We start from the raw sequence: 12968 nt of genomic DNA on the forward strand, positions 1-12968 counted from the left end.
CTCTCTATAACGTCTCCTTTGCTCATCAGTATACACGGCAAATGTCTGAAGTAAAAACCTCAGGAACTGTAGCCAGTAACTGCCCATCTGAGACAGGCTGTGCTGCTGTCCAGGTCTCGGGCATACTCAGTCCAGGAGCAGGGAGAGTCCGCGTGATTTGCCTCGGCACCTGATACTCAGATACAGATTGGGCTGCGGGGTAGAAAGGAGGCTTTAGAAGAGGCTCTATGGGCTGGAGAAGAAGCAGGAAGAACAGTGCTGGTAACATAGGTCAGTGTCTTTCTGACTTCACTTTACTGGACTAAAAATGCTTCCGGGTAATTTTTACTTTGGCAACTGAGATCATTAGAAACAACTACTACTACCTACTATGAACGTTATTTAATAAAATTAAAACATTTTAACATCAAAAATTTAAATACTTTAGCTTTGTGAGAATCTCCGTTATATACATCATTCCTTCTCTCCTTCTCTCTCCCTTTCTCTCTTTCTCTCCTTTTCTCTCCCTTCTCTCTCCCTTCTTCTCTTCCTTTCTTTCTTTCTGTTTTTCTTTCTTTCTTTCTTTCTTTCTTTCTTTCTTTCTTTCTTTCTTTCTTTCTTTCTTTCTTCCTTCCTTCCTTCCTTCCTTTCTTTCCTTTCTTTCTCTTTTCCTTCCCTTTCCTCTTTCCTTTCCTTTTTAGATAAAAAAGATATAGGGACTGGCACATATATGCCATACCTCTCTGTTTGTTCAATTCCACCATCACTTAAGTTCTTATATCAATATTTACTCTATATTTTGCTTTATTATTTTGGTACTTACTGTGCTTTCAATTATAGCATTTATATAAAATGAATAATGTGTTTTATATTTAAATCCTTGCCATTACACATGAGGATATGACTAAGACATAACCATGGGAAAAATAATGTGACGTAGAATAAAAAGAATAAAAAGTTCTTGACAGAACTTTCTGCTCAGTGTCCTTCTCCCCTTTCACCCACACAATCCTTACCATCATCATCACTTGATAAAATATATCAGAGTTAAAAATGCATCATATAACAATGCTCCATTTGCTGATAATCAAGCTCAAGGAATAAAATCTTTTACAGTCTGTAAGTCTCAGCTGAGGACTCACCCCTTCCCTCCTTGGGCAGCCTTCCCTGAACTATGCAGGCTGGGGACCTGCAGGACTCCCCAGCACTACTCAGTACATCTTTCAATCATCTCATTACAAAACTGCATTTTGCGCCGTTTATGCGTGGCCCTCAACTAGAGTGTAAAGCTCTTCTGGGCAAGGAGTCCACCTCTGTTGTCTTATATCCCAGCACCTGGCAGGGATCACATTCCCAGTAAAACATGCAACAAGTCAAACACTTAGAGGTTCAGACAATGAGGGGTAAGCTGTCATAATTCTAAGGTACCTTAAGATTTAAAACAATATGATAGTGCCATTTGTAATGTTTGGTTTCAAATCTAAGACCTCCTTTGTCCCTCTAAATATAAACTCACAAAAAAATTACAAAATCAAAGAGTAATAAAGTATTTTATCCTACACAGGAAGTTCTCTGGATTTGAAAAACATGTGACTAGTATTCCCGTTAGAAAAACACAAGATTTTATAGCATTCTTGCATTTTTCTAACAGAATACCTGTCACACATGCAATAAAATTGGGTCATGATGATTGTTGTACAACTATAAATTTTGTAATAAAATTCATTGAGTAATAAAAAAAGAAAAACACAAGATTTAAATACTTTCAAGAAGATCTTTATTTTAACATCTCTTTGTTAAAACGTGATCATTTTTCACTTAATTTCCTCTGATCAGTGTCTTCCTGGCCAAGGTTTTAAGATGTAATATGCTTATGGACTATAGATAAGAATGAGCAAAGGTTTCAAAATGCTGGTATCATAAAGCTTTCCACCATATCCCTCTCTCAAACTACTCACTCTATAGGAAGTTGAATAAAACCTATTTAACATTAAAATATTTCATTGTTAAATTTTCTTATGATGGAGCTGTATTTAAGAAATGAGGTAGCACATTGAAAGATTTAATCCCTAAGATCAGACAAATCAAATTCATCCTTAAAAGGCTTTAGGAATTAACTTTGAAATGTACAGTAATCACAGCTGAGAAATTATTTCTCAATGTCCATTTGAAAAAAAAAAAAAAGTCAATCACTGAAGTAGATAATAATCATTTACCAAGCAACTTGAACCCTTTAAGTTGTGTGATAAAGATGAAAGCAAATTGGTCAAAGCTATCCTTAGGGTGATCTTTTTCCTGTGAACCTCTATTTGCTGAAGAGCGTCAAGTATGAGCTTTCACTGTGTTTGGCTAAATAAAAACAATCTCCTGCCATAAAGTGATTCTATTAGAATGTGTAAAAGTGATCAAATTACTTTTAAAAGCCTTTAAACCTGAAAATCTGAAAACCAATTCAACAAAAACAAACATTATCCAAGCAGGTCTTGAATACTGATGTGGAAGAGTCAGCATGCCATTGTCCTGGCTGTCCTGCTTCCACGTCTGCAGCCGCTGTTTGGAGCAATAATATCAAGGAGATGTACTCCTCTGACCTGCACTGAACTGAAAGCTAAGCTTCAGGTTCCCTCTTGTTTTACAGCAGGGTATCAAACCTAAATAATGTTTCTCAGGTCTGAGGGGCTAAGAGGTCATGTGGGTCCAGAAAATAGCTAACTTTGATAAAATTTTTAAAACATTTTTCTAAAATATACAGTAAGACACTCTTCAACATTTGTTAAAAACACATCATACTATACTCCAAAAGCTATTCAGGCATTTATTTTAAAGGTATTACACTACCAAATCGAATGTCCTTGTCTTTCATAAAATGTTGTGGGGTTTTGGGACATTTTATTCACTTGGACTAATGACTTTTTTTGAAAGCAAAACTAACAAATATTCTTGCCTCCATCATACTGGGAAGGTAAATTTATAGAACTTATGTAAAAGTGGTAAAGCAGCTGGTTTTTATGAAGGGAAACTTATTTTTCTATAATGATTCTATGACTAGCTATCACTTTCCTAATAGCAAATAGAGTCTATAAACATAATAGGACCAATTTAAGGTTAGGAGAGAGTTGAAAGGTCATCTGCCTAACCAATCATCCCATCTGATGCTTAAACGTCTTTAATAACCTATTTGCTAACACTGGTTGTCTAGTTTATTTCTCAAAACCTCTGGTAACTATGTATTATAGGAATCAGATGGCTCTGGGTTCAATTTCTGGCTCTTTCACTTACCAACCGTTTGACTTTGGGCAAGTTAACCACTTTTGAAAGTTTTATTCGTAAATGTTCAAGAACCAATACCTAGTTCACAGAGCCACTGTGAGGAATAACAATGAAAATGTCACAGTCCTCATATGGCACTTGGCACAAAGCGGGTGCTCAAGAAAGATTAGTCGTTATTCAGATAATCATTCTGTGTTTACACAACTGCAATAGTAAGAAATTCTTCCCAGCACTGGGCTATAATCTGTCTCCTTTATTCTGATCATTTGTCTTTTTGGGGGGGCCAAAAAAAACAAGGCTAATCCCTCAACTATCCTTCAAACACTAGAAACATTATTCCACTAAGTCTATCACCTTGTTAAGGTCTGGATAAGACAGTGACCTTCCATGGTTGAAGGAGTCTAGCGAAGGGCAAACAAAGGAAGACACATGCATGTGGGTGCCAGTCTACAAAGAGGCAGTTCTTCACATATTCTTGACTGGCCAAGGTAGTGTATGTAAGCTCCTGGGAGCTCTCCACCACAGACCGTTGACTGCTACTGAGTTTACTACACGTTAAAAAGGGCCAGCTTTTCCCCAGGTGCTTTCAGCCATATGTCCTCCTCAAATGAAATATCACTATATATTTTTTTTTGTTGCTTTTTTTTTTTTCTTTTTGATTCTCCTTCTGGGGTTGGCTAATACTCTATTACCTCACAAAGGTTCACATTTTAACAAACAAGCAATTGAGCGACTGGTTAACTGGCCAGTTAAGTGGCTCATCCGAAACCAATTTAGGGTCTTCCGAGTTCCAGCCATTCCTATTAGTTTAAATAACAGGTAAGCAAACACTTCTGTAGCACCTGGAGAACTCTGGCTTACTTTGCCTACTCTAAAAACCTCTATCTGTTGTCTTTTATTTTTCCTAGAAAGGTCACAGAGCATACTAGTTAGAAGAACAGTCTTTGGATTCCTGACTCTGCAATCTGTCAGTGGGTGACTCTGATCAAGCTACATTTTCTGGGGCTCTGTTTCTTTAGCTGCAAACTTGAAATCATAATTGTATCTACCTCATCAAGCTATTGTATTAAATGAATTATGCCTGGCATTTTCTTAATGTTAACTATTCTATAGACAGAGAACCAGACTAGAGGAGTTTCTCAAAAAATTTTTCTTCACTTTCCAGTCACTCTGCATAAAGCTCCTTGAGAGCAGGGATTGTCTTTGGTTTTTGTGTCTCTATACCTGATAGTTTAGAGGCACTCAAAATTATCTGTTAAATGTTCAACGTGTTCTATATATAGCCTGAAAAACTAAACAAACAAACAAAAAACAAAAAAAAAAACCCTCTGGATCTGCAGTTTAATAACTTAGCTAATTATTGAATTTTCTAAGATATGTTTACTTAAACCAAAGAGTAATTTCATGTACAAAAGATGCCCATCATTTTTTCCTTCCTTAGACTTTCTTCATAAAGAATCTGTTCCCTGATCACTAGCCTAAGGGGAATGGAGCACTTCGGGAATTTGACCAAACTGGACCAATTCATTTCCTCTCCTGGGGTATGTGATTCAAAGAGACTGAAAACCTTCATTTCCAGGTTGTCTTAATGAGGCCACATTTCACAGATTAATATACAGAGGAGTGAGTATCCTGAGAGGAAGGAATGAAGTAGGTGCAGAGAGAGAGGCAGTGATGAGAAAGGCAAAAAAGGAAGAGAGAGAGGAGACAGCAAAGGGCTGATGAATGGTTTTCCAGTTTCAAGGAAATGCAATGCACTCCTACCACTGGGTCCTGAAGCACCTGCTACATGCCTCTAATAAATCTTCCTGCACTTGAGCTTTGTGGAATAGGCTTATAACCTATGCAACTGTAGCATCGATAAGATACTGCAGAAACACCCTGTAAGACAAACTATACCTTTAAATCCCGGTTTAAAGACCTCTGCAAATATCAACACTTTTTCGTCACTTTTCCTACAGTACCTCCACCTCATACATGGTCCACGTCCAACACATATCTCCAATTTTCAAATGGGCAAAGCTATTGACACAGAGGTAAAGACGACGTTCAAGGTCATGCCCAGAGTTTGAAGGGGATGAGCTGATAAGAGAATTTCAGATTTCTTATTCCCAGGAGCCTGAACTAACCAATAAACCGGCCACCTCCCTTGATGGAACTCAAGTATGCCAATTATCCAAACTGTGTAGGAAACATTGACCAAAACAGGGGTTAATTGGACGTTGGTTGTTTTAATTCCATAATCAGCTCTTTCCCTGAGCTACCCTGGGAGTGAATAACATATCTTTTGCAGGAATGGGAAGGAGGCCAGCACAGGCCATCTGGCTGAACGCGTCCTTTCGTCAAGTCATCCCTACAGCTGTGTGAAACTTACTGATGTTGAAGAACTTTACAGTTTAATTTGTGTTATCATTTTCCCTACTCCTTTGAATTTAAAAGAAGACAAATCTTTATTTTCATATTAGGCCAAGCGGTTTAACTCACCCTGAAGTGGCTGAACCTACCTGAACGTATATATTCTATAGGTATGTGTAGGCAGAGGAGACTGAAATTGTCTGATGTTAAGAACAATTTCTCATACTCAAGAAGAGAGCAATTCATTTAGACAAAGACTGATGGAAAAGAAATAAAGATTCAGTTTCCTTTTCACATGAAAAGCAAAAAAAAATATTGATCTTCTTCTCAACCAAGGAAAGAAGAAACCAGGTAAGAGCACAGGTGGTCCATTTCCTTGTCCTTCTCCTGACTTCTTCCACTTTGTAATTTTGCTAAGATGAGAACAAATCTGGGAGTTCCCATTATGGCTCAGTGGAAATGAACCCAACTAGTATCCATGAGGATGCAGGTTCGATCCTTGGCCTCGATCAGTGGGTCAATGATCTGGCATTGCCGTGAGCTGTGGTGTAGGTCACAGATGTGGCTCAGATCCCGCGTTGCTGTGGCTGTGGCGTAGTTCGGCAGCTGTAGCTGTTTCAACCTCTAGTCTGGGAACTTCCATGTGCCTCACCCGTGGCCCTGAAAGAAAAAAAAGACAACAAATCTGGACTATTAAATTCAAAAGCACTTCCTACGACTGCAGAGTGAGAACCTACCAACTGGGTTCAACTCAGGACTCCAGTCCCACTAGCCAAGGGCAACAGTCGAGAGTTGTTTCACCCCTTAAGCATGTTTTTCCTCCTGTCTTTTCTTTCTTCCTGCCTTCCTCTCCCTCTCCCAACCTCTCAAATGGTTTACTTCGTCTAATTCTTCTTTCCATCTTTTAATTCTCAAATCTTAAGCTAATTCTACCTGGCTTATGATGCTGCTGGCATTCAGAACTACAAAGGCTCCTGATACTGACATGAAGACTGTATTCCCTATTTTGGGAAATGTGATTAAGGTGGAATGGAGTGGATTATTAATACTTAATAATACAGGTATTAATGCTCAACTGTGGGTCAGACTAGGATTGTCCCAGCCCTAGAGGAAGAGCCTTGAGCAAGGTTCAAGACCTTGAGAATATAGGGATGAGAGAAAGGTGAGCTTAGAGGGAATACCTTTACCAAATATACAGCCTAGGTACTATGCCTGTTAATCTGAAGAGAGTAAGGCTCCATGCCAGTGAGCTATATAGCAGGAACCAGGTAAGAGACAAGAAAATCTTAAGGGATATGTTGGTATTCAAGCTCTATGTACGAGCAGACTGGAAAATGAATCCTTGAAGTGGAACCTAGCACAGAGGCAGGTGGATGGGTTATACCGAAGTTGGCAAGGAAATAAAGACCAGATGGCTCTGGCTCAGAGGGCCAAATAGCAAAATATCACATAAAGGGGATCATAATTCAGCCTCCTCTACTCATCTCTAGCAAAATATGTCCCTAAATGGGCATGGCAGCTAAAATCAAGCAGCTTTACACTCTTCTAGTGCCTGCAGTCAAAGCCTATTAGTGAAGTGGGGTGGGTGGGAAGCAGGGTTACCCTGCGTCAGATAAGGCCAGGTAAGACCTAAGGGTTCCAGGTGCTTCTTTTATTTCATTTGCTGCTGTAAACTACTGGGTTTCCATCTGCCTCCAATTCTTCTTAAATAAACTCTGGCGGCTCCTGGTTCTAGATAACAGCCTTGGCCCCAAATGTTCCACCAAGTGCCCAAAGGAAGGAATCAGAAATAACAATTACTCCAAGGTGGAATAAACAACAAAAAGAGGCAGAAGGTTCCACGGCTACAGTTCTCCAACTACATCTCACTCAATGCCTTCCTTCATAAGATGTAAAATGCTTCTGCCTTTCAATAGGATGTGGGTGGGACCAACAAAGGGAAGATCTGAATCAGGCCATATGGACCAAGTCCCAGAGTTCTGGGGCTAGGAGAGATACTGAAAAAAGAAAAAAAGTGACCATGTGTTACCATCTTTTTGGGGGCCTCACTTTACTGATTTAAAAGCATGAGGCGCAACAAGGTCCTCTTTAAGATTCTACTGCACCTCCCCTACTCTGGCTTTTTTAGCTCTTTCCTTCTTGAGAATGTCCTTAGTACAGCTAAGTGTAATCACTCTGCCTCTCTCTTCATCATTTAGGACTGATGCTCCTTTCAGGAGGAAGTATACAGTCCCACTCTAGATAGAATAAAAGGCCTTCTTTCATCCTCTCTCTTACCCACAAAAAGAAGACTTTTTAAAAGCGTCACTCCAAATTTCTTGCAGTTGAGCTTTAGAGATAATTTCATGGAAATCAAAAGGAAGTAAAAATACTTGCATGAATGGTACCACATTTTCAAAAAGGAAACAGAATAAAGAAATTAATATACTCTTTATGAGAAGGAAGAAATCAGAGAAAACATGGTACTCACTGTTCCATTTACTTTCCCACAGTAACTGTAGAGCCCAAGCATATGACAGAGTTGCCAAAACACTCCCAGTATTAAAGTTGCAGATGACTAATACCATTGTCCCTTTACATATGAGATGGTCAGATTAAAAGCTGGCTTTTCCTTTAAGAATTTTCCCCTTTTCTCTGACCAATGTTTTCTCCTCTGTTCTGAATATCTTATAGAGCTAAAGGAATTCAGCCTATTTTGAAATAAATTACAGTTGGCAAAGATACCACTTAAACATTGAACCTACAAATCTGAGTGAGTTTTGAGGTTCTTGATATACTGATGTGGTTTATAAACTTCTGTATTCTATGTGCATAGAAGAATAGCATTCAAATGTCCTAAGTCAAAAACTTGGCATCTTCCCCCCAAAAGTCTAACTGTAAACATAGGTTTGCTACAACAAAATTATTACTGAAGTTGATTTACCGAGTAAGGTGTCTCTTCCACCCACTCCCCCCAAAATAATAAACACACTGAAGGAATATTCAGAAGGAGTGACACAAAGGGGAGAAGAAAACTCCTTCAATCTATTAAAAACGTCTATAGTGTACTAAAAAAAAAAAAAATCCCCAAATTTAGCAATAAATTGTCCTAGATCTATTATTCAGTAGCATAAACACTGTGAAGTAGAAATGGTTAGAATACCTGTTTGGAAATAAAAGAGCCAGGTGGAGTTCTGTATAACTAGCAAAATGGAAGAACAAAATTATACACTGAAAACTGCATATTGGAACAAAACAAAGGATGTACTTTGAATCTCTACTTTTAAGAAAAATGGGCACCAAGAAGTTGCTACTAGTCAATCTTATTTGTAAAATTCTGTCTGAGAAGGGATAAAAATGGTTAAACCTTCTTAAAATCTGCTCAATAGTCAGTTTTGGTTATCTAAAAGGACTGCCAATAGGAAAAGCACTTGTACAATTACAGGGGGTAATCTTTGCATTTGCCATGTTAAGACCTTTAGCCTTTGTGTTATCAGTGATGGGCCTGGGGATAAAAGATGACTGGAAGTAACCAACTAAAATCGAGACCAGTAACAACAAAAAAACTAGGACTGAGAAACTTGACTTCACAAACTATTTTATGGTACTGTATTGGCTACGCACAGGACTAGACACAACTTCAATCTGCCAGCTGTCAATCGCCAACAATTTAAGATGAAAAAAACCTGATTCAGATTTTCCACAGCTCACTTCTAAAGGATCTTTTTTTTACACCTTCCAACAATCTGTATAGTAAAAAATTCCTGCCAGTTTCCATTTCCAAAGGATACCATGAAATTTAAAAATAAAAACACTGGGGCTCATCTACTAGCTCTATAACTGGGTAAATCTGTATGAGCCTCAGTTTAATGTATATGATACCAACTTATCTGATAGGGCAGTTGAGAAGATTAAATTATATACATAAAACATCCAATAGAGCAAGTCCTCAAGAAATGCTACTATTTCACCTTTTATGCTCCTTATAACTCTAGTAGATATTGATAATAATTTACATAATTGTTTTAATATTATTTTAAACTAATTAGGCAAAATCTATCCAAAATCAAATGCTATAATGGAATCTAAAGTTAAATAGTACTTCAAGGCAAATGTTTTGGATACTCAGGTATTTTAAACAATCTTTTATAACATAATATTACAAACCAAGTAGATTCCTGGTTCTAATTCCTAACTAGCAGAATCTGCAATTTAAAGAAAACTGTAAGTATTTTACTATGACTTGATACTCTAAATTACATGACAACTCTTAGTAGTAATATGCCTACTGATTCCACTATCCTATCGTACATAAGATCATCCAGTAAAAGAAAACTGCCAGATTTTTATGCTGCACAGCAAGCTTCCTTGAGTGCTACATATCATTTTTTTTTCCACTTCTTTTCTTTTTTTTTTTTTTTTTTAGGGCCACACCCATGGCATATGGAGGTTCCCAGGCTAGGGGTCTAATTGGAGCAGCAGCTGCCAACCTAAGCCACAGCCACAGCGACACAGGATCTGAGCCATGTCTGCGATCTACACCACAGCTCACGGCAATGCCCGATCCTTAACCCTCGGATTTGAGGCCAGGGATCGAACCCGAAATCTTATGGTTACTAGTCGGAGTCGCTTCTGCTGCACCACAACAGGAACTCCATTTTTCACTTATTTTCATTAACCAGGGGAAATAAAACTATTAGTTTATCAAAAAGTATCAGTCTTGTCAGTGATGACATATCGATTTCAATTCTGCTAAAGAAATATGATTTTTAAAAATCTCAAAAATTTTCACTTGAATTCAAATGATCTTTGGTTTTTACAGGAAAAATACTGTTGATAGTGTAAATGGTCATAAGAGGGATACTGTGAAGATACTTAATTTCAAAGATACCTAAAAAGTGGGTAACACACTAAAGCGAAGAGTTCAGACTTTGAATCTCAGTTCAGATACTAACTTAATTTTTGGGAGATTCTGGGTATAATGTTACCTCACCCACAGAGGTGTAAAAAAGATTTAATGATTTAATGATTTATTACCCTAAGTACTCATAAGTGGAAGCAGATTCTATAGCAAATAAATTTCCCTCTAAAGCAAAAAACCGAGAACGATTCAGAAAAATAACCCACTAAACTATATTGCCATGTCTTGCATTTTTTTTACTACTATGAAAAATAACCCTAAACCTACACCATCGGAGTAATATAAATTACAGTAAAAAGCCAAAGACTAAGAATTATTCCAATATTATATAAATTAAACTGTGGTACTACAATGATAGTTTCTGAGCCAAATAAAATATGGCAAATCGAATTCACCAAATACAACATGGCCAATCTAATTCATAGTCATGCATACAAACACCCCCCCCCCACTACATAAAAGGAGCACTTAGGTAAGAGGAAATCACAACATATACACGGGAGAGCTAAGTTTTAGAATAGCCTGTCACTTACTCCCCTATAACCTTAACAACTTGCTTAATTTCTCTAAGTCTCTCAGGCTTACTTACAAAAGAAGAACGAGCCGTATCACAGAGAATTATAGACCTGTGATATCAGTAGCTTCCATCAAACCATTCAACAATTACTCCAAATACAAAATACTAAGAAACATTATGGGTTTGCCAAAGTTTTCGAAAATCTTTAAAGCCATAAATGACTTTAAAGAATTACTATTTCCATAAATTACAGTGTTCTGGTAGGGTGGTAGAAATTTAATTTTGCAAGAATTTTAATGTTTCATGAACATGGATGAAAGATTATTCTTCCTATACATGTAAACCCTAAACCAATACACTGATAGCTTAAGAAAATCCATCAGACTGAAAAACTCATGGATGATTAGAGATACTATTTTTTTGCTTTTTAGGGCCACACCTGCAGCAGCACATGGAGGTTCCCAGGCCAGCAGTCAAAAGGAGGTGCAGCTGCCAGCCTACACCACAGCCACAGCAACACCAACATGGGATCCGAGCCTTATCTGCAATCTACACCACAGCTCACAGCAACGCTGGATCCTTAACCCACTGAGTGAGGTCAGGGATAGAATCCTCCTTTTCATGGATACTGGTCAGTTTCGTAACCCACTGAGCCACGATGGGAACTCCTAGAGATACTATTTTTTTTATATAACACTATCTGAGAGCTGTTGTGATAACGGTTTAGCTCTGAGTGTCTGTGTATTAGCTTCCTAATTGGCCCTCCTCCAATACATTCTCCACACTGTAGCCAATGCTCTTTGTAAAAGATAAATCCCTTTGACTAAAAACCCATAATGGTTTCCTGTTTCACTTCAAATAAAGTCTGAATTCCTCTCTATGGTGCATAATCTGGCTCCAGAGAATCTAACCAGTCTTACCTCATGCCATTTAGTCCCTTGCTCATTACACTTGAGTCAGGCGCTGTCCAGCAGAAACGTAATGTGAACCACAAATGTAATTTTACATTTTCTAGTGGCCATAATTTTTAGAGTTTAAAAAAAGGTAAAATTAATTCGTATTTTATTTAACCCAATATATGCAAAATAATATTGGGTTAATCAATATGAGAGCAATACAAAATTCTTATGATATTTCACATCATTTTTGTCATACTAAGCCTTCTAAATTGGAGTGTAATTTGCTCTTAGAGTACACCTCAATTTGCACAAGTCACTTGTGACCCAAGGCTACCAAAGTGGAGAGCATAACTCCAACCACATGGGCTTCCTTCCATCTCAGAACAGACATCACTTTCTGGCCCTTCAGAATCTCCATGCGTGGGTCCCTCTTCCAGGGAGACACTTTCTTCCTACAGCTGCTCCTTTGCCGTGCTCTACAACATGGCTTAAATGTCACATCCTAAGACAATATTTTCCCAGTGGCTTTAGGTAAAAAGGTATCCCATTCATTCCCTAGTAGAGCACCCAGGAGATCAGCTGTCTTAGGACTTCTCTCATTTTGTAATATTTTTTAGCTTGCTTTTCCTTATCTTTCTAATACTTGTTTGTTGCTTGTCTTCTACCACTACACTGTAATCACTGCTCCATGAGGATAAGGATTGGTTTTACTCTGTTTGCCAAAGGCATGTCTGAGACACTGAGTTTTTGCTGAGTAAGAGATGCCTGTACATATTCTTAGTTTCTTCTGATCACTTAATTGTATACGTAATACTGAAAAGCAACTGGCAGCATAGGAAATACATATATACATATTTATCTATTTTATATATGTTTTATATATTTATATATAATTACTTAAATTTCTCAGGTAAGCCAAGTAAAGATGATTACAAGGTTTAGCTTTAAAAAATCCTTCTGATTTTCAAGTAATACACTTTTATAAAAATCAAAAGAAAGAATTCATTTAAAATTACAAGTATTATCTAATGAAAAAGTAAAATTTTAT

At 37.6% G+C, this 12968-nt stretch overlaps 1 protein-coding gene across 4 annotated transcripts in view; it reads right to left on the reverse strand.

Annotated features, from left to right (window-relative positions):
* The window catches only part of NRIP1 (nuclear receptor interacting protein 1), a 93496-nt gene that overhangs the window by 19787 nt on the left and 60741 nt on the right, over positions 1–12968 (reverse strand). The window contains exon 3 of one of the 4 annotated variants that reach the window (XM_021070818.1): positions 1–192. The exons of 2 other annotated variants lie outside the window; for them this stretch is intronic. The gene's annotated coding sequence lies outside the window, so the exon portion shown is untranslated. One more of the 4 variants, XM_021070820.1, reaches the window with a different exon arrangement.

This window comes from Sus scrofa, chromosome 13, assembly GCF_000003025.6.
Source record: "Sus scrofa isolate TJ Tabasco breed Duroc chromosome 13, Sscrofa11.1, whole genome shotgun sequence".
Classification (NCBI taxonomy): Eukaryota; Metazoa; Chordata; class Mammalia; order Artiodactyla; family Suidae; genus Sus; species Sus scrofa.